The 25,122-nt window shown below is 39.8% G+C and overlaps 2 long non-coding RNA genes across 2 annotated transcripts in view; one reads left to right on the forward strand and one right to left on the reverse strand.

The window, feature by feature from the left end:
• The window catches only part of LOC148116586 (uncharacterized), a 71,016-nt gene extending 48,837 nt beyond the window's left edge, over nucleotides 1-22,179 (forward strand). The window contains exon 3 of the long non-coding RNA XR_015731128.1: nucleotides 21,835-22,179. This is a non-coding gene — a long non-coding RNA (uncharacterized LOC148116586). The remainder of the gene's footprint in view (nucleotides 1-21,834) is intronic.
• On the reverse strand, nucleotides 10,883-14,388 carry LOC148116587 (uncharacterized). The gene is made up of 3 exons (XR_015731127.1): nucleotides 14,203-14,388; nucleotides 12,240-12,355; nucleotides 10,883-11,428 (listed from the first exon to the last, which is right to left on the reverse strand). It is a non-coding gene; the product is annotated as an uncharacterized LOC148116587 (long non-coding RNA).
• Nucleotides 22,180-25,122: the final 2,943 nt, after the last annotated feature.

A 25,122-nucleotide genomic window follows, 5' to 3' on the forward strand; every position in this document is an offset into this window, starting at 1 on the left:
AAAAAAATTCCTAATGCCATCATGGGATGGACACTTTTCACAGCAGACACATATTTCGGTCAGCATTTTTAGTGAGGGATCTACAACGGCATTCCTTTTTAGTCCCAACATCCTATATGAGCAATGTGGACCTTTTCTTAATATAAATAAGTTATTCTTGATTACAGTGAACTATATCCATCATTTTAATGCATATTTCAGTTGGGAAAGTTTGTTAGTTCTTCAGAAACTCTTTTTGTTTTAATACCTTGCATAATATGTTTTTGGAGTTAATTTGTTCACTCATTACTAATTCCAAGCATTAGATCATTTACAGTATGAACAAATTAAGAAGCATCAGCCCCAAGAAAAAACTCAGTTCCATTCTGTTTATTTCTAAAATTTAACCAGTTACTTCCATAACTTCATCACATATGAATATCTAATAGCAGGTTCAGAATGATATCAACATTTATTTGTTTATTCAATTTCTATAGCCGCCCATCTTAGTCAATGGCTCTGGGGAACTTACAATTTACAAAATATCCTACAATTAAAACAACAAAAACATTTTAAAATGATACAAAAATGAAACACGAGCATCATGGATCATCATACATAGGGAATGCAACTATGTAAGTTGTGTCATTTGCATCATGATGTATATGTAGTCATATTCCCGCCCATTGGGAAATCCATGAAAATCTCATTATTACTAAGTTTTCTCAGGAGTCTTTAATGCAGAACTTTGAGCTGTTCTCTACTGAGATCTAACCATGGCACAAGCATACTTCGACAAGCATACATCCCATGATGCTGCCTCCATCTAATCTCCAGCTGGAAAGATAAACTTCAGTTGTTTTTGGCTGTATTGGTATTGATAATGGTGATTATCTACCAAGTTTGTGTGAACTCTTAGCCACAACACAAGAGATGTTCTCCATGACAATCTTTCCATTGAAAACCAGAATCAATGGAAATGAACACCAGCTGGCAGTCAATTGCCACAATCTCAAATCCCTAATCGTTACTCACACTGACACCGAAAAGCACCAATTTGATTGGAGCAATACAAGAATCATTGGCCACACTACCACCCATCACGCACACGAGTTTATCGAATCCTGGCGCTCCACAAGTGATTCCATCAACAGACACATCGACCAACAACCAACCAATGAAGCCCTGAGAATTCAAATTAACCGCAAACCAACCAGTGACATCACCGACCCTCAACCAACCCCTCCCAACCAGCACTTCACCTCCCAATGACCCTCACCTGATCTGACCCCGCACCACAACACCCATCACAAGACCCTCACTTGTCACAATCCACACCTGACCCATCACAATACCCATTAAAAGACCCTGATATGATGTGACCCTGACTTCACAATCACACTTATAAGCAGAACACCAACACTGACATTCCTTACATTCCACTGAAGATATTACCTAGCTTGGTAATGAAATGTTCAGAAACCAATCCTCAAACTTGGAGAACGAACCTCCAACCTTCACCTGAGCTACAGATATTTGCCATTATCATATTCTTCCCATAACCTGATTCTTCAGTCTACCCACTGCCACTATAATTAAGTCTATCCACCTTCTTGCCTGTTCTCTTCTTCTTCTCTTACATTCTTGCCTTCTTACATTAGCAACTTCTCCAGAGTGCCACGGCAATCCTATCCTTCTTATTCCAGCATTGTCCAAAGTGTGTAAAATCTGTCAGGCTTTATCTCGTTACCTCAAAAAGGAAAGCATGCAATAACAGTGACTTGACACAAACACCACAGAGGCAGGATAAGGATAAGCAATGGGGAACACACTTTTCACACTGGTATTCAGCCAACTTGAGGATGGGTAGAGAGGACTTCAGAACTCAGTGGTGGCAAAAGCCTCTTTATCACATGGTCCATTCCTTTCCATGTGCACGGTAGATTTGGTATCACAAGATGTGTTTTTGTAGAACCCTGGGAAGTTTCCAAGCTGCCAAACTAATTCTTCCCAATGTCTGATCATCTTAATGATGTAGTTCATCAATTTATGTTTCAATATATACTTTTAACTGCAGGCTGTTTTTATAAAATAAAATCAGTATTGTACTGAAATTGGTGCATATTTCTCTTAGAAAAGCAGCAATTTCACATTGAAATAATTTTAAAAGTCTCAAATGGATGTAATGTTAACCTGCAAAATGACTGACTATCAATTTTCTAATAATGTGTAGAATCTCTTGTCCCAAAAGTGCTTTTTAAAAGGCAACTGGACTTCCTTGTTTCCCCCCCACACCCCCTTGAAAATCTTTCACTTCTCATCCAAGAAGCTTCTTCTTCAGAATTGAAGAAGCTTCTTGGATGAGAAGTGAAATGTTTTTAAGGGAAAAAACAACAACAAAAAAGTCCAGTTATCTTTTGAAAAGCACCTTTGGGACAACCATGACCTGGATGATTGAAAATCTTTATGGAGATGTAGAATCTTTTCCTCTATTACTCTTGTATGGATGACTGAAAAAACATGAAGACTTTGATTCAAGGTATGGCGTTCACACTTTCCTCTGTGCTATTTTTTTCAGTGAGTTCCTGTTCAGCGAGTTCCCTATGAGTCAGTTGATAGAGTTGGGCAGCTATAGAAATTGAATGATTGAATGAATATCCTCGTAAAAACCAAAATATTTTTCTTTCCCTTCTGTAATCTGTTTTCTGCAGAACCTAGAAAAGAACCTAGAAAAGAACATCATTTTTTGGCACCCAAAAAGACTTGATTTCCCTAACTTTGTCCTAGGAGGTGGCAGCTAAGAAGCGACTCCTCCCCACTTCTTGTCCCACAACATGTCTCTGTGGTCCCTTGATTTACAACTGTTCATGTTCGAAGTTACAACAGCACTGAAAAAAGTGATTTATGACCGTTTTTCACACTTATAAGTGTTGCAGCATCCCCATGGTCACGTGATCAAAATTCAGATGCTTAGCAACTGATTCATATTTATGACGGTTGCAGTGATCCGGGGTCATGTGATTACCTTTTGCAATATTCTGAAAAGCAATGTCAATGGGAGGCCAGATTCACTTAACAACTATGGCAAGAAAGGTTGTCAAAATGCTGCAAAACTCACTTAACAACTGTCTTGCTCAGCAATGGAAATCTTGGGTTCAGTTGTGGACTTAAGTCGAGGACTACCTGTATACCTTCATTGGATAGAACTAGTAGCTCAAAAGTCACTTTCCCATCCATTTTCTTGTATTCCTTCAACCCATGACAGCCTGCAGAGTTGGCAGGAGAAATGTGGGAAGGCCGTGATTATTTATTTATTTATTCATTTATTTTTTTTATTTATTGGAATTTGTCAAACAAAAACGAGAACAAGAGTAAGAGAATAAAAACACAATGATAGGGATGATAGGTATATTAGTGCACTTATGCACCAGGGGTGGGTTCTAAAATTTTTTACTACCAGTTCTGTGGGCGTGGCTTATTTTGTGGGTGTGGCTTGATGGTCATGTGACAATTCTTTAGGATTTAGCAGAGGTACTGGTCTACCAGGCTTTTAACTGCTTGCAGAGCTGTACCGATCTACTCATGTATTTTTGCAGGCACTGGTCTACCCATTTATTTTTGCAGGCACCAGTCTACTCATTTGTTTTCTTTTAACACTGATCAGCTGTAGGGCGGTCCTTTGAAGCCCTGCGGAAAGAGTTTAAACAGTTTTTTTCCCTCTAGTCATCAGCTGGGACTCAGAGGCAGCAATAGATTGGGGGTGGGGCCAAATAAAAGGTAAGAATAACGCGGGGGTGGGTGGGAAGGGGCAGGGGGGCAGAACCGGTTCGGTGACATCATATCATCACCGCTACTGGCTCGGCAGAACCGGGCCGAACCGGGAGAAACCTACCGCTGTTATGCACGCCCCCTCTACTGACCACTTAAGTATGAAGTGAGGTCCACGGAAGTCAATTTGTGACTGAAACTGTGAAAATGGGTAGCTGAGACAACTGAATCAGGTAGGGCATTCCAGACTTTGACAATTCTATTACAGAAATCATATTTTTTACAGTCAAGTTTAGAACGATTTACATTGAATTTAAAGCCGTTGTTCGCACACGTATTATTGCGACTAAAACAGAAAAAGTCATTTATAGGTAAAACATTACTACGTATAATTTTGTATGCAATGCCTAGGTCTGACCGCAAGCGACACAGTTCTAAGTTATCCCAAATGAGAATTTCGAGCCTAGTAGCATAAGGAATTCTATTGTGTACAGAAGATTAGTCTACTGCCTGGCAAAACAAGGAGTGAGATGTGTGTGTATGTGGGGGGGGGAGGGGGGGTTGAACTTCCTGCAACCTCTTTCTTTCTAATTTTTATTAATGTTTTTAACAGACTAAAAATACAAATTTTGAATTGAAGGTAAGAATAGGGAAAAGTAATAAGAAAGTGGAAAAGAAAAGTGGGGGAAATAATAAACTCCTTAACAGCAGTTATAAATATATTTATATTTGGAAGCTATATTTATAACTATTATATTTATAACTCCCAGAATTCCCCAGCCAGCCATCTTGAAGTTTCTGAAGTTGAGAAAGACTGCATCAGAGGAAGTTGACCCTATTTAAATCTCTCTCTCTCTCTTTCTCTCTCCCCCCACTCCTCTCCCCTCCTTCCCGACTTCTACAGCCTCTGATCCAGTCTTTCTCAACTTCAGCAACTTCAAGATGGCTGCCTGGGGAATTCTGGGAGTTGAAGTCCACACATTTTGAACTTGCTGAGGTGGAAACCCTCCCCCCCCCTGCTCTAAGGGCCATTAGGAACATTGCTGGTCACTTGCACTTAAAGTGACATCAACACAAGACACTGCAGTTAGTCTCAACATCATGGTTTGTGCAGGCAGAAGGAGGAAAAGAGTACTTAGGGCAGGAAAAGAAAAGCACAGTATACCTTCATGGTGAGTCAGGAATCAGGTGAAGCCAACAGTGTCCAACTGGGCATAGTTAACAAGGGTTCCTGCTGCAGTTAGGGAGCCTTCTGGAAGAGCCCTATTATAGCAGATTATCATTCCTGTGGTGGGTTTTTTTTTTTTTTTTTAAATAAAAGATTGTGATCTTTTGTTCATGTTTATGGTCTCAGTTTCCTTGTAGACATTATAAGAAACAGCACTAAAGTGATCTTGAGCCACCCTGGGTCTTTGGAGAGGGGCGGCATATAAATTGAATAAATAAAATCTTTCAAATACATCCAGACATCTCTTAGTCCAGCTTTGGTGAAGAAACAACTTCACTCGTGTATTATGGTTTTTTTAAAATGGTGTTTTTTTCCCCAGTTGAAAAAAAAAAGAGAACTTGTGCCTTCTTGGAAGAGAGGTAGCCCAGAACTTAACTACAAGGTATGAGCCTTATTGGACTAGTATAGTGCAAATCAATTGCAATTAGTTGTAACAGTAACAGAGTTGGAAGGGACCTTGCAGGTCATCTAGTCCAACCCCCCTGCTCATGCAGGAGACATGTACTAGGGATTTGAACCGCTGAACTGCCGACCTTTCTGATGGACAAGCTCAGTGTCTTAGCCACTGAGCCACCTTATCAGGTTCACCTAGTCAGTTAATTAATTAATTTGCATATTCTTACACGATACACTAAAAGGCTTGGAATATTTATTAAAGACAAGCATTTTTTGTCCCATCCCTAAATCCAAACGGAGGGGGGAAAGTATATTTTAAAGAGAAAGGATGATATGAGAGGCAGAAATAGAAGAGAAAGCTGAGAGAGAGAAATCTGAGAACAGGAAGTCTTTACAAGCAATTTATATGCAGGAGGGGGAAAAAATATGATGATCAGGAGGACGGTAATCACACGAAGCATTTGGGGGCCTCCTCTGAACTTCCTTTACACAGGTATTGTCTGCGTGTTGTTGTAAGAAGTCATGAATAGAAGCGTGAAAGGTTGTTTCTCTTTTTCTTCTCAACTTGCTATTGAAACAAATCAGTTCAAGTCTCCTCTATAAATACAACTCATTTCCAAATGGTTCCAGTTGGTGACTCCTTTTAGGGGACAAGAAAGAGAGCCACATTCCTTGTTCAATGAACCTACAAAGAATCTTATCCAGCAAGAGAATTAAAAGATTAAGGCCCAAGTCACTTGACCTAAGTCGTTAAATGCTCTTCTGAATGACAGAAACTTTACATAAAGCCTTAGTCCCCAAACCACTTACTCAAGAATAATCTCACCCGATTTTCCAGGTAAGTGATTTGTGGACTGTAACCATAGTAATCGAATCTGGCCTTTCTGCCTTTTTCTACAAGGCAAGGAGTAAGATGCTGTTGTAGGCCACTTCATTCATTCATACACATGGAGGTAGTCCTCGACTTACGACCATAGTTGAGCCCAAAATTTATGTTGCTAAGTTAAGACATTGGTTAAATGAGTTTTTTCCCCCCCATTTTACGACCTTTCTTGCCACAGTTGTTAAGTGAACCATTGCACTTGTTAAACACTAACTTGTTAAGTGAATCTGGCTTCCCCATTGACTTTGCTTGTCAGAAGGTTGCAAAAGGTGATCACATGACCCCAGGACACTGCATCCATCAGTGCAAACCGTCATAAATATGAGCCAGTTGCCAAACGTCTGAATTTTGATCACGTAACCATATGGATGCTGCTACGGTTATAAATGTGAAAAACGGTCATAAGTCATTTTTTCCAGTGCAGTTCAGTGGTGGGTTGCCCCCGGTTCACACTGGTTCTATGGAACCGGTAGTAAAACTGGCAGGAGGCTCTGCTCACTGACCCTGACGTCATGAAAATGCTTCTGCGCATGCGCAGAAGCTTCTGTGCTTGTGCGCGGCCCCATTGCAAACCGGTAGTACAGGTAAGTAGAACCCACCCTTGGTGCAGTTGTAACTTTGAACAATCACTGCACAAACTGTTGTAAGTTGAGGACTACCTGTATACATACACATGCACAATATTCTCTTTCAGGGAGGGTTTGCTCACTGTTTCAGTAATTAGGATACAATGCATGAAATTAAATTATTGCTTGTAATTTACAATCATGCAGAAACTATGATACAGGATGGTTTTCCTGTTGAAATGTGGTTCCAAACCAGCAGAATTAGATTGAATTTCTGCCTCTGTGTGTGTGTGTGTGTGTGTGTGTGTGTGTGTGTGTGTATTCCTCTAGCCAGGTTTTCCCTACGTAACCAAGGTTTTTCTGCAGCCCTAGCTCAGTAGAATCACATCCACTCGATTCTGGGCTTTTTTCTTTTCTGGTAGCCAGCAAGTTCTTCCTGCTAGGTGGGAGACTTATATAGATCTATTTCTATCTCGTTTGCTAGAAACCTGGCTAGAGGAAAAACACACATAAACCCTATGAAGAAGTAAGAAAATAGATACTATACCTTTACAGGGAGGATACATAAGATGTGGGTGTGGCTTACTAATGAAAGCAAACGAGCTAGAAATAGATCTATATAAGTCTCCCACCTAGCAGGAAGAACTTGCTGGCTACCAGAAAAGAAAAAAGCCCAGAATCGAATGGATATATATATTCTCTGAATACAGGATTATATTTAGCTATCCTGGCTATTGGCTATTGATAAGTCCTTCAAGACTGTTTTGATAGGTGTATCCCATATGACTTGAAAAGGAACTCTTAAAAACTCTTATTTTTTTAAAACTAGAGAACTCCAAGGTTGTTGTTAAAAAAAAAAAAGGCTGGAGGCCATAATAACACTTTGCAGGAATGACTTTGTACTCTCTATACAATTGCTTCAGTTTATCAGTTCTGCGTAACAGTCTGTCTATCAATTTCACTGATGATTCCCAAATCTTATTAGAACAAGACACAGAAAAAAATATATTTCTTCACTGAATTTTTCATAATTGGAATAATCTTTATCATTATGATATTCCCTAATTGAGAGTATTCAGTGAAAAATGTCCCAGCTTACATTTGGGGCATTTCCCGTTAAAGTGGATTAATTAATGTAGGATTTATTTCAACCCTATCAAAATCTTTAGTTTGGCAGCTCTATTGAATACCAATCATTTCCTACTTGAATCTATTTGCAATAGGCCCTGCAGGCATTGCACATGATTTGCTTTGTAATTGGACTTTAAAGGTTGCTATTTTAAAGGAACTAAATGTTCCAGATTGCACATTACAGCATTTCAGAAACATTTCCAAATACAACTAAAATAATAGAATCCTCTGATCATCAAACACAACAGTTAATAACAGGAAATACGATTTGAAGGAATAATGTATAATACCATTTACATTAGTTTTTAAGCTTGGAAGTGACCTGCCTTCTCTGGGTAGCATTTGTTTTTCTAAACAAGTAGTTTAGTTCAGTGGTGAAATCCAAATTTTTCTACTACCGGTTTTATGGGCGTGGCTCTGTGCGTGGCTCTGTGGGCATGGTGTGGCGTGGTGTGGCTTGGTGGGCGTGGCTTGGTGGGCATGGCAGGGGAAGGATATTGCAAAATCTCCATTCCCACCCCACTCCAGAGGAAGGATACTGCAAAATCTCCATTCCCACCCCATTCCAGGGGAAGTATATTGCAAAATCTCCATTCCCACCCCACTCTGGGGCCAGCCAGAGGTGTTATTTTCCGGTTCTCCAAACTACTCAAAATTTCCGCTACCGGTTCTCCAGAACCTGTCAGAACCTGCTGGATTTCACCTCTGGTTTAGTTACTTGAAAACTAGGGCAAGGTAGATATTTAATGATCTGCGGTTATTATTAGGAATGCTTATGTGATTTTTTTTTAAATTTAAAAACGCATTGCTCATTTTATCAATTAATATGGAAAACTGAGCAAAATAGGATTTAAATTTTTTAGGGGGGAAAAAAACCCCATCATTGGCCTTTGCATTCATTATCCAATGTCTGGCTGATCATAGCTACACCTAAAGAAAAGATTCCAATTGTTTCCACTGGAAACAATTCCTTTGGATTTTCTTTTCTTGAAAGGAAACAGGAATGTATTATCTCCGGCATTTTTAGATGGAGCATAAGACTGGGTTTTTACAATAGGCTGTATGAGATAGATAGGTGGATTTACATAACATAGGTAAATCCTATTAGCATTAATTAGAAGGGAAGCAATTATTCATCTAAATCCCAGCATCCCAGTGGGAAAAGAAGTTTGTGGAGGAATCCAGGAGCATGACAGTAAGGCTGAGGAATAACTCTCATTATCTCTCATTTGCATTTTAAATGTTTGTGCGGCTGACACTAATTTACACAGACATGTGCTTCAAGAAAAGACAAGTGATTTTGCTTGTACAGAAGGCTGGATCTAGCAAAAGCTACTTCATTTTATTTGTGTTCATGCAATGAGGCTGCTCCTGTGGCTACGTGCTATGTTTTCCTGCCTTTCTGAAGATTAGTAATGGAGAGTTTAATTCAAACAGCCTTAACTAAGCCACTCGGGTTCATTAATGTGAATGCCAGCTAACCTCAAGTTCTCATGGCTCCTTATTCGCAGTAGGTGGTTTATGGTATGAGCGATGGTGTCATTTGGACTTGAAGCAGCCACCATTTCTGGCTAGCACTAATTGGAATTTGACACAAATGGTTAATGCAGTTTCAGTTTTCTGGCTAATGGTAACCAAAAAATGGGGGTTTCCCCAGATTTTTCCCCCATATTCAGCATAAGAACTCTATTGACCATAGTCATGGAATTTTGTGGGACAGGGAGAAGGTGGTTTAGATTCATCAGATGTGATGAAGTTGCAGCTTAAGGCAGCTTAAAGTCATTTTTACTGATTGAGTACAATTCTCCATGGATTCAGACAGAAAAGTTTTGAAGTTCTTAAGTTTTGGGCAGGCAAACTGCACAGTACTATAAATTTATCTTCCATCGTAAAAAAGAAAAAAACACCATTGTGGTTTGGTGATTCGAATACCTGCAGCTGACAGCATTTATCCAAGATAAATCATTCTAGAATATGAATGGAAGCCTAAGAAAAATACAGTAGCAGCCAAAATCAAACTTATTGAATTCTGTCAGAGTTTAAGTTGAACCAATAAAATTTTGTCACGGGCAGCTTGTGCCCAGTTTCTTTTGTTTCACAAAACGCAGCAATTTACTTGTGGCCTAAATTGGAAAATTGGTGTGTGAGAGGAGGCGTCTTAACCCTTCCGTGTGATGACTTTTCTATTCTCTTTTCCCAAATTGCTGCACATAAAAGAAAAGCTATTCATTCCTGTTTATTTCTTTAGCGATGAACAATAAGCTTAGAAAAATATTTAGAAAAGCTCTCATCTCCATCAAATATTGTTGTTATTCATTTAATATTTGACTGCATTTCAATTTACAATTTTGATGCTGGATTGGATCAATGTAAGACAATAAGGATTCAACCCTTTATGTACTTATTTAGGATTACAATGAGATTTATTTCTGAGGAGACATATATCAGATTGCAAAGTTAACTCATGGGACTTTCTATACAGGTAGTCCTTGACATACAGCCATTCGTTTAGTGACTGTCCAAAGTTACAATAGTGCTGAAAAAAGGGACTTATGACTATTTTTCACATCTTTGACCATTACAGCATCCTCATGGTCACATGATCAGAATTTGGACTCTTGGCAACTGGCACACAATACATTTATGACGGTGTCCCGTGGTGGTGGTCATGTGATCCCCTTCTGCAACCTTCTGACAAGCAAAATCAATGAGGAAGCAAGATTCCCTTAACAACTGTGTTACTAACTTAACTACTAACTTTATGAGCTCCCCCCATTCCACTCCCGCCTTCCCTATGTGTTCTTAGATTTTAATGTTGATTTTAATTATTTATGTTTTAAGTGTACGTGTATAGATACAGTCTCATGATTGTAAGCAGCTGTTCTGCCCCAGCTACAGACCCCAAAGAACGCAGCACACACAAAGTTTGTACAAACCTTAGTTTACTAAAATAAAATCAGTTTTTCAAACAAAGGCTGTTAATTAACTTTTTTAACAGCCTGCAAGAATCCAAAGAATAAATAATCTTAATCTTACTATGGTTGGCAAAAAGCCCAGAAGCAATTTGCAGAAAACTAAGATCAAGGCACGAAGGAGAGTGAACGGTTGTTCCCTGCAAATTGCTTCAGTCGGCGTTCCTCCTTAAATAGGCTAAGGGAATGGCCAATTAGCCCCAAGCCTTACTCTCAAGGAGACCTCCTCCTGAGGAGCCACTCCTGCCTTTTGGCAGCTCTGTGTGCCTATGCATCGAGAAGAGGCTTCTCCTCTTGTCCTCTTCATTTAAGGAAGCTTCTGGAGGTTCTGAAGGCCCTGACTGAATCCCCGCCTCTGGCACCACATCTTCTCCAGCCTCATTGTCCGACTCGAGTGCCAGCTGCACAGGCTGCTGGCACAGCACCACACCAGCCTCCTCGTTGTCCGAATCAGCCACCAGCCTCACAGGCCGCGTATGGGCCACAACAGCGGCCCAGAGTTACCCTATGGTAAGATGGGCAGCCAATCAATTTTATAAATAAATAAAGTGATAAACTCACTTAACTGTTTTGCTTACCAACAGAAATTTTGGGCTCAAATGTGATCATAAGTCGAGGACCACCTATATTCATACACAAATTATTACACGTGTCTTGCCTATTAATTTGGTGTATAAATGTTAATGCAGCATTGCATACTTTATAAGTGAAGATCAGTCATTTTGTGCTATGGGTTTCAGCTCATGGTGGCTTGCTTCATTAATCTTTAAGCATCACTCTGCGCATACAGAGTCAAAGCACATGAGCATTGAATACATGATCTTTGTTCTACTGAAGAGGCGAAGATATACAGTACTCAGCCTACCGTATAGATTTTGCAAGGGATACACGTAAGGACTTCTAATCAACAATAATGTATACTAGTGTTCTTATAATTTCTTTCCCATTTTATATGTACTCAGTCAAACATTAATTATGCATCCGTTCTGAAATTAAATAGCCAGGGAGTAGCCAACTGGGTTTTGCAACCATGATTAGCACAGAATGCTATGTTAGATCGCTCAAGTGTTTCCTGATTATTCAGCCCATGCTTGTTTGAAACTCAGAATAGACCAAATCAAGCTCCTGGAGTTTGATTTAAAAAACAAGGTCCTGATTCATCCAGAAATAAAAATATAATTCAATAAGGATTTCTGCAGCCACATCATGGTAAAAAAAAATTATACAAGAATTACAGAGTGCTTTTAAATTTAGTTCACTTGTCATTCATTTCTTAGAGCATGGGTGTCAAACTCGTTGCGTCTCGTTGCCGTTACCTGGTGTATCGCAATGTATTTTCCTTTCGCAGAGCTTGGGTGGACAAGACCTGAGCATGATGCATCGGCTGCGGGCTGCCAGTTTGACACCCCTGTCCTAGAGTTTCCATGAGGTTCTGAAACATAACATTCGTCTGATTATATAACATAATCATACATATAGCCAACATATATATGAAAGATTCAAATGTTTTCTTGTTTTATTTCCTGGAGAAATTACATGAATATCTTTGTGCTGAAGGTTTTGCCCTTGCATAGCAATATCATCCAGCTGCTACAGTACAGTTTTTTCTCCCATAACTATAGTTCATGTTAGAATACTCTCTTTTCCTCCCCCTTATACAGCCGGTGGTGGTACCTGGCCTGCACGTCTGAGCATCATATCACTTGGTCCCCTTGTTTTCATTGCACTTTCCTCTCTCTAGTTGCCTACAACTGATTCCATTGGGTCAATAGCAGGGAAATCATATGGAAACAGCCCAACCTGGTCAGCAGTGAAACAGAAGATAGTTTTAATTCAAACAGGCTGGGTTTCCTTTGGGTTGAATTACCCACACCCAGCTGGTCATATTGTGCAAAAATGTTCACATTGTTAAAGGCAGGGAGGCTCTAAAGCCCTGCTTGGCCAGGTCTCTAAGGGAAAGAGCTGGTGGTTGAGAACATTTCCAGAAACCAGGTTCTCTATTACAGAAGTCACTGGCAAAGTGTTGACAGCCCCAAATTATGCATGTAATTTGTGTGAGGATATAGTGCAGGGGTGTCAAACTCATGAGGACACATCGTCAAATGACGTATCACAACTTTTTTCCCCTTCGCTAAAACAGGGGTGGGGGTAGTCAGTGCATGAAATATCCAACCTGTGGGCCGGTGAGTTTGACATCCCTGATATAGTGCATGTGACACCATTTGTTATAGATAGATAGATAGATAGATAGATAGATAGATAGATAGATAGGAAGGTAGGTAGGTAGGTAGGTAGGTAGGTAGGTAGGTAGGTAGATAGATGATAGATAGATAGATAGATAGATAGATAGATAGATAGATAGATAGATATAGTTACACACCCACACACCCAACCCACACACCCTGAAACCTGGCGGGTATGGAGGTGTGGTGAGCATCCTCTGTTCTTTGAAATGTGTAATTGTGTGCTCTCAGAATCATTGGTGAGGGCTATAACTAGATTAAGCCTATGGGGGGGGAGGGGAAGACAGAATCTCTTGGGTTTTTCTACAGTTATGGCTCCCTTGGATTATTCTTTGACCTTCTTATTTTCTCTTTTCTTCCTCTATACATGTTTATCATACAACAGTATTCCTTCCTTCCTTCCTTCCTTCCTTCCTTCCTTCCTTCCTTCCTTCCTTCCTTCCTTCCTTGTTCTTCTGTTCCTCCATATGCCCATGGATTCTGATAGTTTACTTTACCTCTTTTGACATTCAAGGATGTTCTGATATTTGCCTGTGGGGCCTCTGTGTCAGGGGTCTCAGATCTTTTGCCCACCATCCAGTTCTAATACCACTATTTACACAAAACAAATAGTGGCATCTATCCTTTTTTGTCCCTCCTCTGTTAATGCATCTTATATGAAATCGTCCCGCTGGATTCAGCTGAGATCCATGTAGCCCAGCATTCTGTTTCCAAGAGAATCTACCTTGTTGCTTCCAGAAATTTGCCAAACAGAACGTCAAGGAGGCAGCCTCTCCCCTCCCCCTTTTTTTGATGGCCTGTTCCCAGCATCTGGTTCCTTGAGAAATGCTGTTGGAGGTTCCATTTAATTATCATAGTTAATAGCTGTCAATAAACCCATCTGCTCTGAATTCTTTTTGAAGCTAGACAAACTCATGAACATAACAAATAACTTATATCACTATGGCCCCATTTCAGGTCTGTACAATTTGTAACCCAGTAAGTAGAATCCAGTTTTCATGGCTGTGTATTATTGCTTGCCAGACTCTTTACTCACATGTATATGCACACACAGCCTGTGTCCAAGTCACGAAGGAGAAGGCACAGAGCCATGAAACAAAGCTAATAACTAGAAAATGTGCAGCAAACTGTGTAATGGGGTCACTTGTGAGGTTTAACTGTAATACAAAAATGATGTTATTAGTGGTATTATTAAAATGATATTATTAAAAAAGTATTAGTAAAAACAACTGATTACAATTAGATATACAATACGTAAAGCATTCTAGGTATCTCCAGCCACTCTCCATCATGGGTATTTTCCATGGGATTCCAAAACATTCCATTCTTCCTCTGGCAACTTTGGTACTAGGATAGAATATAATAACAGAGTTGGAAGGGACCTTGGAGGTCTTCTAGTCCAACCCCCTGCTTAAGCAGGAAACCCTACACCATTTCAGACAAATGGTTATCCAATATCTTCCTAAAAATTTCCAGTGCTGGAGCATTCATAACTTCTGGAGGCAAGTTGTCCCACTGGTTAATTGTTCTAACTGTCAGGAAATTTCTCCTTAGTTCTAAATTGCTTCTTTCCTTGATTAGTTTCCACCCATTGCTTCTTGTCCTGCCCTCAGGTAGAACAAGTCTGCAGTTTTCATGACTCATCACAAACTATTTCTAGGATACCACATTTAAAACATCATGAAACATATCTGAAAAGCTGCAAAATACTTTTTGTTCCTAAAGATTTCTAGATTTCCTGGAAAAGTGGAAGACCATGCCTAAACGACAAGGTCAACATGGCCTGGAAAAAGAACTGAATGTTCTAAAGTTTCTTGATCATTTTGTCCACAGAGACAGAACTTGTAGCTCTACCTATTAGATTACCTTCTGAACACGAACTCTATTAGGGCAAAGCTGCCGTATTAGAAGGTTTATATCAGAAAGTAGTATTCGATCATCACAACATGGCCCAATGTATGACAATTGATGTTTTTGGATTTAGCTTCACTTTCCCAAGCTTAGATATTTTTTTATCCACTCTGTGGATTTTAAACACTAAGCAACAAAATATGTACATACGCATAGGGAAGTGTACAGCCCTTATTGTAAAATGAGTTATTGATACAGTTCTACAAAGGAATTATTGAGTCTGTACTTACATAACTGTCTGGTTTTGCAGCTGAACAGGACAGGTACAGACTTCAATGGATAGTTAGGACTGCAGAAAAACAATTGCAACCAGCCTGCCTTCCACTGAGGACCTGTCTACTGCACGGGTCAAAAAAAGGGCTCAGAAAATATCTACAGACTCTTCACATCTTGGACATAAACTGTTTCAACTCCTCCCCTTGGGACAACACTATAGGGCATTGCATACCAAAACAACTAGACACAAAGACAGTTTTTCCCCATGCCATCACTCTGCTGAACAACTAATTCCGACAGCACTGTCTCATGCCTAAGGATATTTACCAGGGGTGAAATCCAGCAGGTTCTGACAGGTTCTGGAGAACCGGTAGCGGAAATTTTGAGCAGTTCGGAGAACTGGCAAATACCACCTCTGGCTGGCCCCAGAGTAGGGCGGGAATGGAGATTTTGCAATATCCTTCCCCCAGGAGTGGGGAGGGAATGGGGATTTTGCAGTATCCTTCCCCTGCCACGCCCACCAAGCCACAGCCATAGAACCGGTAGTAAAAAAATTTGGATTTCACCACCTGATATTTACCCGAGTAGTATGGCTGTATTACTGTTATCCTTCTCATTTTTCTTATTGGTATCTTATGATTATATAATGTTGTTGTTTATATGTACACTGAGAGCTTATGCACTGGAATATTCTGTTCTGTTCTGTTCTGCTCTGCTCTGCTCTGTTCTGTTCTATTCATATTATGCTGATAATTTTCCCATGAAAAATAATATTAATAGACTCATCGGACACAAAATTTTTGGCCTACCTTATTTAAAGCACACCCATTATGACTGTAATCATTTTTTACATTTCTCGTCTGACTTCATTCCTTAGCACCTCCTTTGTAAGCAGCTGACTTTACATTAGAGCAGAAATCTAAGTCTGACAATAGAGCTGCAGACAGTTCCCCAAATCCTCGGACAAAACTCCAAACCTTCTCCGAAAGCTGAAGCCAAAACGATAATGTTCAGTGTCACAATATATCAAATGACTGCACAAACAGAAATAAAGTTTAATTTCAGTTGAATGTAAACGTTTGTCTAAATTGATTGACATTTAAAATAAATATCATTAGAGCAAAATTGGATCAAATTTAGTTTTTGTCTTACTTCATCCAGTTTTCCAGCGTGGCTTTACCTTGTCTTTCACTTAAGGCAAAATGTAGTTTTCAGGATCAAAATATTATATAACCCTGTCTAGGTTGTATATGAAAAGCAAAAATATACAAGTTTTGGCTCTTTTTTCCTTCTTTGTCCATCAGTAAAGATAAGATCTCACATCCAAAGTTTCTGCCTGACAGGAGATATATTCACATAAATAGGTTGACATAAATAAATGTTTATTAATCACCAACTCAGTTGGATGAATATTTCACTGTTATATTATGTAGAATGCATTCAAAGATAACTTTGTTGTGCTTAGAAATAAAAAAAAACTAAAAAGAAAAGAAAAACTCTGGAACTGAAAAATGGAATAACTGCCCATATTTTCTCCAAGTAAAAAAAACCCATGGGAATTAAATAGGACTTTATGTCTCTATGTTTGGGTATAGCTAAAGCCATAGAGCTGATTTTGGAAGGAGAAAAGAAACATTTGTTTGACTTGTATTAATTAATATTTTAAGTTAGCAAATAGTAAATTATAACCTGTTAATGAAACCAGGCTTCAACCAACAAGATTCAAAACATCCTCTTCTCTGTTGACGGTATTTGACAGAAATATATACGCATACAGCTTTGGAAAGTTTCTTTATAATAAATTACAAAATATAACAATCAGCACTTAATTATTCACATGGCAATTACCTGATTTATCTCATTACAAGCAATAGAAGGAGCTGAATGATAAATTTGAGATAAACACGTTTTTGAAAAAAACCACAGCAGCGCAGTTCATAAAATCAGTACTGCAAAAATATATAGTCAAGCAGAAGTCAGATTGCTAAAATAGTTGTTTTTAACATTAGCATCTCCACCTATTTTACTTGCATTTCAGGCCTTAACCTGAAAGCACTGAGATGCTGCTTGCAATTGCTAAATCATGTGTTATGAAAGTAAAGGATGCCCTCAAACAGACATTTGATTTCTAGACACATCCATGCAGTCTCTCTGTCAATAATACTCTTTCTTTAAAGAACCTGAAATACTGACGATGGAGGAATGAAGATGACAGGATTAACAGAGATGGCGAAATTGATTTGTCTGATCAGAGAAAAGACAATAACCACATTTATTTGTAACTGAAAACTCCCTCTGGATCTTTTGCTGAAAAAATTAAAAAATGAACTTGTGATTTATGGCTTTGATGATTAGAAAGCATAGGCTGTGAAAAGAAGATTATGTTGTAACATTACAGAAGGTAAAATATACTGTGCCTGTAACCGCTGCTAAGAAGATTGGAAGCTGCTTCTTTATAACCCTATTTCTTTGCAGTTTTTTTCACACACATTCATGCACATGTATCTAATACTCTTTCTTCCTTTCCTCTATGTATTCAAAATGGACAATGATTGTGTGTGTGTTTGTGTGTATAGCATATGTATATGTGTGTTATGTACACACATATGTGTGTTATATACACACACATATATATACTTTTTTTTCATGTGTGCCAGTGTACTTACAGTAAAAAATGACAATAAAAGTTATCTTATTCTACCTTCCTTCTTTCCTTCCCAACCCCATTCCTCCCTACACCCTACTTTGTGTTGGCTTCCCAGCCAAGTACTTACCAGGTCTGATCCTGTTTAGCTTTCTAAAATCAGTCTACTGAAATACATATCAAATTAAACAGCCAAATAATTTACCTACCATCACTAACTTGCACCTGATTTCAATGTAAATGGCCAATCTGCAGTGTTGCTAAGTTTTGCTAGGCATCAAAGGGTGAAACTGATACCTTAAATAGGTACATTATAATAGCTAAAAATAGGGGGGAAATGTTTCTAAGAATTAAGTATAGAAGCAAAGTGTACAGAACATACAGGTCTTTGTAATCAGTGGATATTATAAGAAGAGTAGGTGGAGGAGGAGGAGGAAAGGAAAAGGGAAGAGAAGGGAAGGGAAGGGAAGGAAAAAGAAAAGGGAAGGGAAGGGAAGGAAAAGAAAAGGAAAAGGAAAAAAAGGAAAGGAGGAAAGGAAAGGAAAGGGAAAGGAAAGGAAAAGGAAAGGAGGAAAGGGAAAGGAAAGGGAAAGGGAAAGGGAAGGAAAGGAAAGCAAAAGGGAAGGAAAGGAAAAGAAAAAGGAAACGAGGAAAGTATAGGAAAAGGGAAGGGAAGGGAAGGGAAGGGAAGGGAAGGGAAGGAAAGGAAAGGAAAGGAAAGGAAAGGAAGGAAAGGAAAGGAAAGGAGGAAGGAAGTTAACCAAAGCTAGCATCAGAAGTGGAGAGGGGGAGAAAAAAATAATTATATAAAAATAATTATATATTTAGAAAAAATATATCTAGATTGTAACAGGAGACGGAATCCACATTAACATGTGTGATCATCCTCCAACTGTCAAAGATGCCCTCTTTCATGATTTATCTTTACGTGATATTATGAGGTCTTTAAAATTAATTGCATGGGTACATTTCTTCACTTACAAACATTGAAAAGTACTAACAATAGTGCTAGTCATGACCCCAACAACAACTTTTCCAGTTAGCATTGCATGCTCGCTCTGAAACTCTTCACTTGATATCTGAGCAACAGCAAAGCCTACCTAAATCTTTTTCAAAAATCCCTACCTTTTCCTTCCTAGCTTTGTGCAAACAAAAACCGAAATCAGGTTCTGTTGTATGGTCTGCTCCACAGTTTTCATTGCACTGAAATAAGACATGTTACAGTATACTGTCATAGTATTATGCGCCCCAGGAACAAAAGACTAAAACCTCATTTCACAAATGTCTGAAATTCTTGGGCTTTTCTTGGAGGAAGGGATTATTTTCCAGATGTCTTTTTTTTTAGACGCTCCAGGTGTTCAGTCAAACCATCTAATTATTTCAGGAACAAAATAGCCTTCAGCTTTTTTTGGACCCATGAACAGCCAAGGCTCATTAAATGAATAACTTGGCTACTTTTGATCATTAATAATGTTATATTATCAATATATTAATGTTCAAAAATCTGCATTTGATTCAGCCAAATCCTGAATCTCAGACTGAAATTGGAAAGTGGGAGGATTTTTTAAAAAAAAGCTTTTCCAAGGAAGTGAAATTCCATGTTTAAAGAAGAAAAAAACACACCACAAAACCAAATCTGACCTTTTAAAGATCTTGCGAACACTTCAGTGCTTTGGATGACTGCAGAAAGTATTTTTCAAAAAACAAAACAAAACATTGCTTTGCTTTCGTGTATGAAGAAGCTGCTTAAGATGAAAGTAGACTGAAGCAGCATTGAAGTCCTTGTAATATATAAATAAATATCTCAAATGAGAAGAGCAGAAAAAATGACTCACAGGCTTATTTTCTAATCAAGAGCTCTCCAGACAAATCCTTTTGGGGAGGCCCACTGAATCGCCTGTAAGTGTCTGCTGCATGTTATTCTCTCTTACTTGCTAATCTAGTCTTAGCTGGGCAAAAAAGTATTAGATATTTGGAGTCACTAAAAGAAAGGAGCTACTTGTAGTTTCTGATATTTTCCTGTTCCTTTCATTTCTAAACAGCTGCTGTTCTTCAGGTATGGTTAATAATTTAATAAAACAAACAAACAATTTAAATACATACGTATCCTTAGTTTCCCAATCCTTGTTCTAAAAGCCATGTTTTTCCATTTCAATGTTTAGTTAGAACATACCAGGGGTGAAATTCAGCAGGTTCTGACAGGTTCTGGAGAACCAGTAGCAGAAATTTTGAGTAGTTCGGAGAACCGGTAAATATCACCTCTGGCTGGCCCCAGAGTGGGGTGGGAATTAAGATTTTGCAATATCCTTATTTTATTTATTTTATTTTATTTTATTGGATTTATATACCGCCCTACTCCCGAAGGACTCAGGGCGGTGAACAGCCAAAAAGATAAAACACACAAACTTCAAAATTTAAAAGACAATATAAAAACCCATTAGATAATTTGGCCCAAAACAAATTAAAGCACCCCTAATATTTTAAAACAAATTTACAATTTACAATTTAAAAGGGCAGTTAGGCCAGGCCAGCCTGTTGAAATAAAAAGGTCTTGAGGACACGGCGGAAGGTGCGTAGATCCGGGATTGTCCATATCTCCAGGGGGAGCTCATTCCAGATGGCAGGTGCCCCCACAGAGAAGGCTCTCCCCCTGGGGGCCACCAGTTGACACTGTTTGGCCGATGGCACCCTGAGGAGCCCCTCTCTATGTGAGCGTACTGGCTGGTGAGAGGCTACTGGTGGCAGAAGGCGGTCCCGTAAGTAACCAGGTCCTAAGCCATGGAGCGCTCTAAAGGTGGTAACCAAAACCTTGAAGTGCACCCGGAAGACCACTGGGAGCCAATGCAGCTTGAGCACGAGAGGTGTTACATGGGATCTCCACGTCGCTCCCATAACCACCTGCGTGGTGCACTCTGAACCAGTTGGAGCCTCCCAGTGCTCCTCAAGGGGATCCCATGTAGAGAGCATTACAGTAGTCCAGGCAGGAAGTGACGAGGGCATGAGTGACTGTGCGTAAGGAGTCTCAATCCAGAAAGGGACGCAACTGGCGAATCAGGCGGACCTGATAAAAAGTCCTCCCGGCCACAGCTGTCAAATGCTCTTCTAAAGACAGCCGTGAATCCAGGAGGACACCCAAGTTGCGAGCCCTCTCCGTGGGGGCCAATGACTCGCCCCCAATAGTCAGTGATGGCATCAACTGACTATATCGGGACGCCGGAAACCACAGCCACTCAGTCTTGGATGGGTTGAGCCTGAGTCTGTTTCTCCCCATCCAGATCCACACGGCCTCCAGGCACCGGGACCTCACTTCAAGGGCATCATTGGGGTGATCTGGGGTGGAGATGTACAGCTGAGTATCATCAGCCTACTGATGGTACTTCACCCCGAAACCATGGATGATCTCACCCAGTGGCTTCACATAAATGTTGAACAGAAGGGGTGAGAGAACCAACCCTTGCGGCACCCCACATATAAGGCGCCTCGGGGTCGACCTCTGCCCCCCTGCCAACACAGACTGCGACCGGTCAGAGTCTCCATTCCCACCCTCTAGAGTGGGGTGGGAATGGAAATTTTGCAGTATCCTCCCTCTGCCATGCCCACCAAGCCACGCCCACCAACCATACCATGCCCACCAAGCCATGCCCACAGAACCGGTAGTAAAAATAATTGGATTTCACCACTGGAATATACATATCATTAATGTTTCTTCTCCTCTTCCACCTTCACCAGTTTTGCCCATAAAGAGAAGACTAGCTTTTTATAAAGCAAAAAAAAAAAAAGCAAGTTTTTTTTTCTTTTTTGCATATGCCTCTAAGTTACTGATGAATGTAATTGTGATACTTCATTGTTCTGGCTCACCTTTGTTAATGTAGATCTCTTCATTTGTTTTCTGTACAGGTAAAGTGCACCATTGGGTGTATGGCGTGCAATAAGTGAGCCACATACAAACCTCCTCGCTATCGAGTAAGGATGTTTCCCTTTGTTCAAAAGCCAGCTTCTGAAGATGATCTTTTTACTAAAAGTTTAGCTCGTACCAAAATGTTTTGTTTTTGTGTTTCTTGTGTTTTTATTTTTAAACGTTAACAATTTGTAAACTGCCCAGAATCAGGTGGCATATAAATCTTCTTCTCTTTAGAGTTTTCCAGTAATCAATAATATTAATCTGAAGAAATTTAATTGTCCCTATTATATGAGATGCTGGGCAAAGTGTGAGATATTTTCCGTTAGCAATCACTTTCTTCTAGTCTGCCTTGGGTATTGCATTTGTTTTTGTATGTTCCTTTTAAATTGCTCTTTATTGGTAATTACAGCTCTGGAATTAATCTTCTTCCTCTTTCAGCACTTGCATTTTAATACTTAAAGTAAAAAAGGACAGAATCAGACTTGCAAGATTTATTATTATTATTATTATTATTATTATTATTATTATTATTATTATGACCCATCTCAATAAAGGAGAATATTTGTAGCTCAGGGTTGAAATGAGGAGTCCTTTGGCTCTCTCTGAACTTGGTTGTTTTGTTGCAGAAGTGTCATTACCCAAACTAGGTCACATCATCAGACTAGCACTGAAGATGTTACCTCGTTTAGGTAATGAAATGTCTGCAAAAAAACCCCAACCAAGTTCAGAGAGTATCAAGGACCCCATGTAGCCCATCTCATTGATGCGATGCAGTTCCAACCTTCTTGGCAGTTGATTTCCTAGTAGGGTTGGCATCAGGTTGCAAGTCTGATTGCACTGTACCTCCCTTCCTACTTATACCCCCATTCCCACGGCCAACTCTGATTCTAAGCAGCAGCAGTTGGAGGAAGAGGATATTGCTTCAGATGATCCTGAATAACAGCCTGCCTTGGAGACTGGCAGGGAGACATCAAGGGTTGATTTGGCTGCAGAGCATTTGAAGAAGTTGGAAGTAGCTAAAGCATGCAGGGCTCAGTAAAGAGCAGAATAGAGAAGTTCTATGTGGCTCCTTGGGAGGCAAAGGCATTCCCACCATTGATTACCTGCAACTGGGGAAGCCCCCCCCCTCTATTTTAGAGCCACCACTAGCAACCCATCCCTCATAGGGATCAACTGCTATCCTTACTGAAAACTCTGTGCTTGACCTCTATCCCTTTGAAACTGGATTAGTTGATGGCCTAACCATAACCTTTAGATTATGATTTGATGACACTTCCAGCCACTGACTTGGACTTTGGCTACCGGCAACTCTTTACAGTCAAGTTTCAAGAGATTTGGGATTGCTCAAACTAAATGATTCCATACATACCTTGCCTACCACTGCTTGTAATTGCACAAACTCAAGTAAGCCCTTTTGCAGTTGAACTCTCATATGTGTATGTGTGTATGTGTATGTGTATGTGTATGTGTATGTGTATGTGTATGTGTCAGGGAGGGGTTTACCTGAGTCACTTCCAAATATTATTTTATTTCCCAGGACTTAAAGGATTTTGAGCCCTCTTTGCTTAGCTAACAATCCTTGCATACTTTGGTCAAAATGGACCACCCTTACTCTCTACAGGCTAATACACTGCATGAAGTCATTTCAGAGTTCAGTGAAAGTGCATATTTGGTAGATGAATAGAAAAATATAGAGAAGATTCTCCTTAAATGGTAGCTGCAGATCTAATCTCAAGTTTAAAAAATTCAGAGGAAAACAACCAAGGATATTGAGATAATATAATCCTAAATTGTGAACAAGTGCTGTGAGCAGCAATGTCCAATGCCAGTCCTGCTGGATGAGAAGCATTAAACTCTGAACCTAAAGCAGCTCTTTCCATTGCTTTAGGAGAGTGAAATGAAGTAAGTCAAAATACTCCCAAGTTGATTCACCTCCTGATGACTCCATCCATGCTCTTTTCTTGGCAGCCTTCCAGAAGTGGTTTGTTTTTGCTTTTTTTCCAAAATGATTTTTGAACTCTCTGCTCTATCCTGTAGCTTTGGGATTCTTGGACAGTCCCCATCACAAGTACAAACTGGAGCCAACTCTGCTTGGCTTCAGCAGAGCACTCCGTATCAACATTAGTCTTTATTAGTGCCATTAACCAGCAAGGCAAGCCTTCCTTTAAAAATTGTATGTTTGTTCGTGTTTTGGGTGTGTGAGTGTATACACATTATACATACACGCATATCAGTGGTGGGTTTCAAATTGTTTTATTACTGGTTCTGTGGGTGTGGCTTGGTGGGCATGGCATGGAGAAGGATACTACAAAATCTCCATTTCCACCCCACTCCAGGGGAAGGATACTGTAAAGTCTCTATTCCCTCCTCACTCCAGGAGAAGGTTACTGCAAAATCCCCATTTCCTTCCGATCAGCTGGGACTCGGGAGGCAGAGAATAGATGGGGGCAGGGGCAGTCAATTTTTACTACCGGTTCTCCGAACTACTCAAAATTTCTGCTACCGGTTCTCCAGAACTGGTCAGAACCAGTGGTGAAACCCACCTCTGCGCCCTTCGGTACAGTATTCTCTTCAGATGTTCTGTGTTTGCTGGAATAAGACACAGGTCAGAAGTCTATTACTCAACCAGATAACTTTTGAAACAGTTATTAATAGTATTGCGCTCATATTTGCCAACTTTGGGAGAGAGACCGCAAATTTTTATTTTCAGGTTTATTCTCTTTCTTTCTCTTTATGTTCTTTGCAGTTAATGGCATGTATTCAATGCTTTCTTTCCCAAGACCTTTTGCTATTGTGGCATTCCAGACAACCAAGACGGGTTAGAAGTACAACTCTCAGATTCCCCGATGAATTTACAAATTAGATTGGCTTTCACTTCAGTTCTACTTCATGCTCCTTGCTTCTGCACATGTGCAGATCGCCAATGATGACATCCAGGGCAGTGGACGGGGCCTCCTGCCAGTTTTACTACCGGTTCTTACGAACCGGTTCGAACCAGGGGCAACCCACTGCTGATCCTACTTTAGTACAGCTAGTTGTTTATATTTAGATTGTTAAACTTTGTTGTAATGTAATAGTGATGTTCTTTATTTAGTACAGGAGTGTCAAACTTGATTTCATTGAAGGCTGCATCAGGGTTGTGTTTGAACTTGGGAGGCCAGGGAGGCATGGCCAGCTTGATGTCACTCATCAAGAGTCCATTTTCAGCCACGATGGCATCCTACAGCTATATGCCAGAGAAAACAGAACTCAGGGAGGCCACACACGGTCCTCCCGGGCTCTGT

Source organism: Pantherophis guttatus, chromosome 1 (assembly GCF_059756535.1).
Source record: "Pantherophis guttatus breed Tessera chromosome 1, ASM5975653v1, whole genome shotgun sequence".
Lineage (NCBI taxonomy): Eukaryota > Metazoa > Chordata > Lepidosauria > Squamata > Colubridae > Pantherophis > Pantherophis guttatus.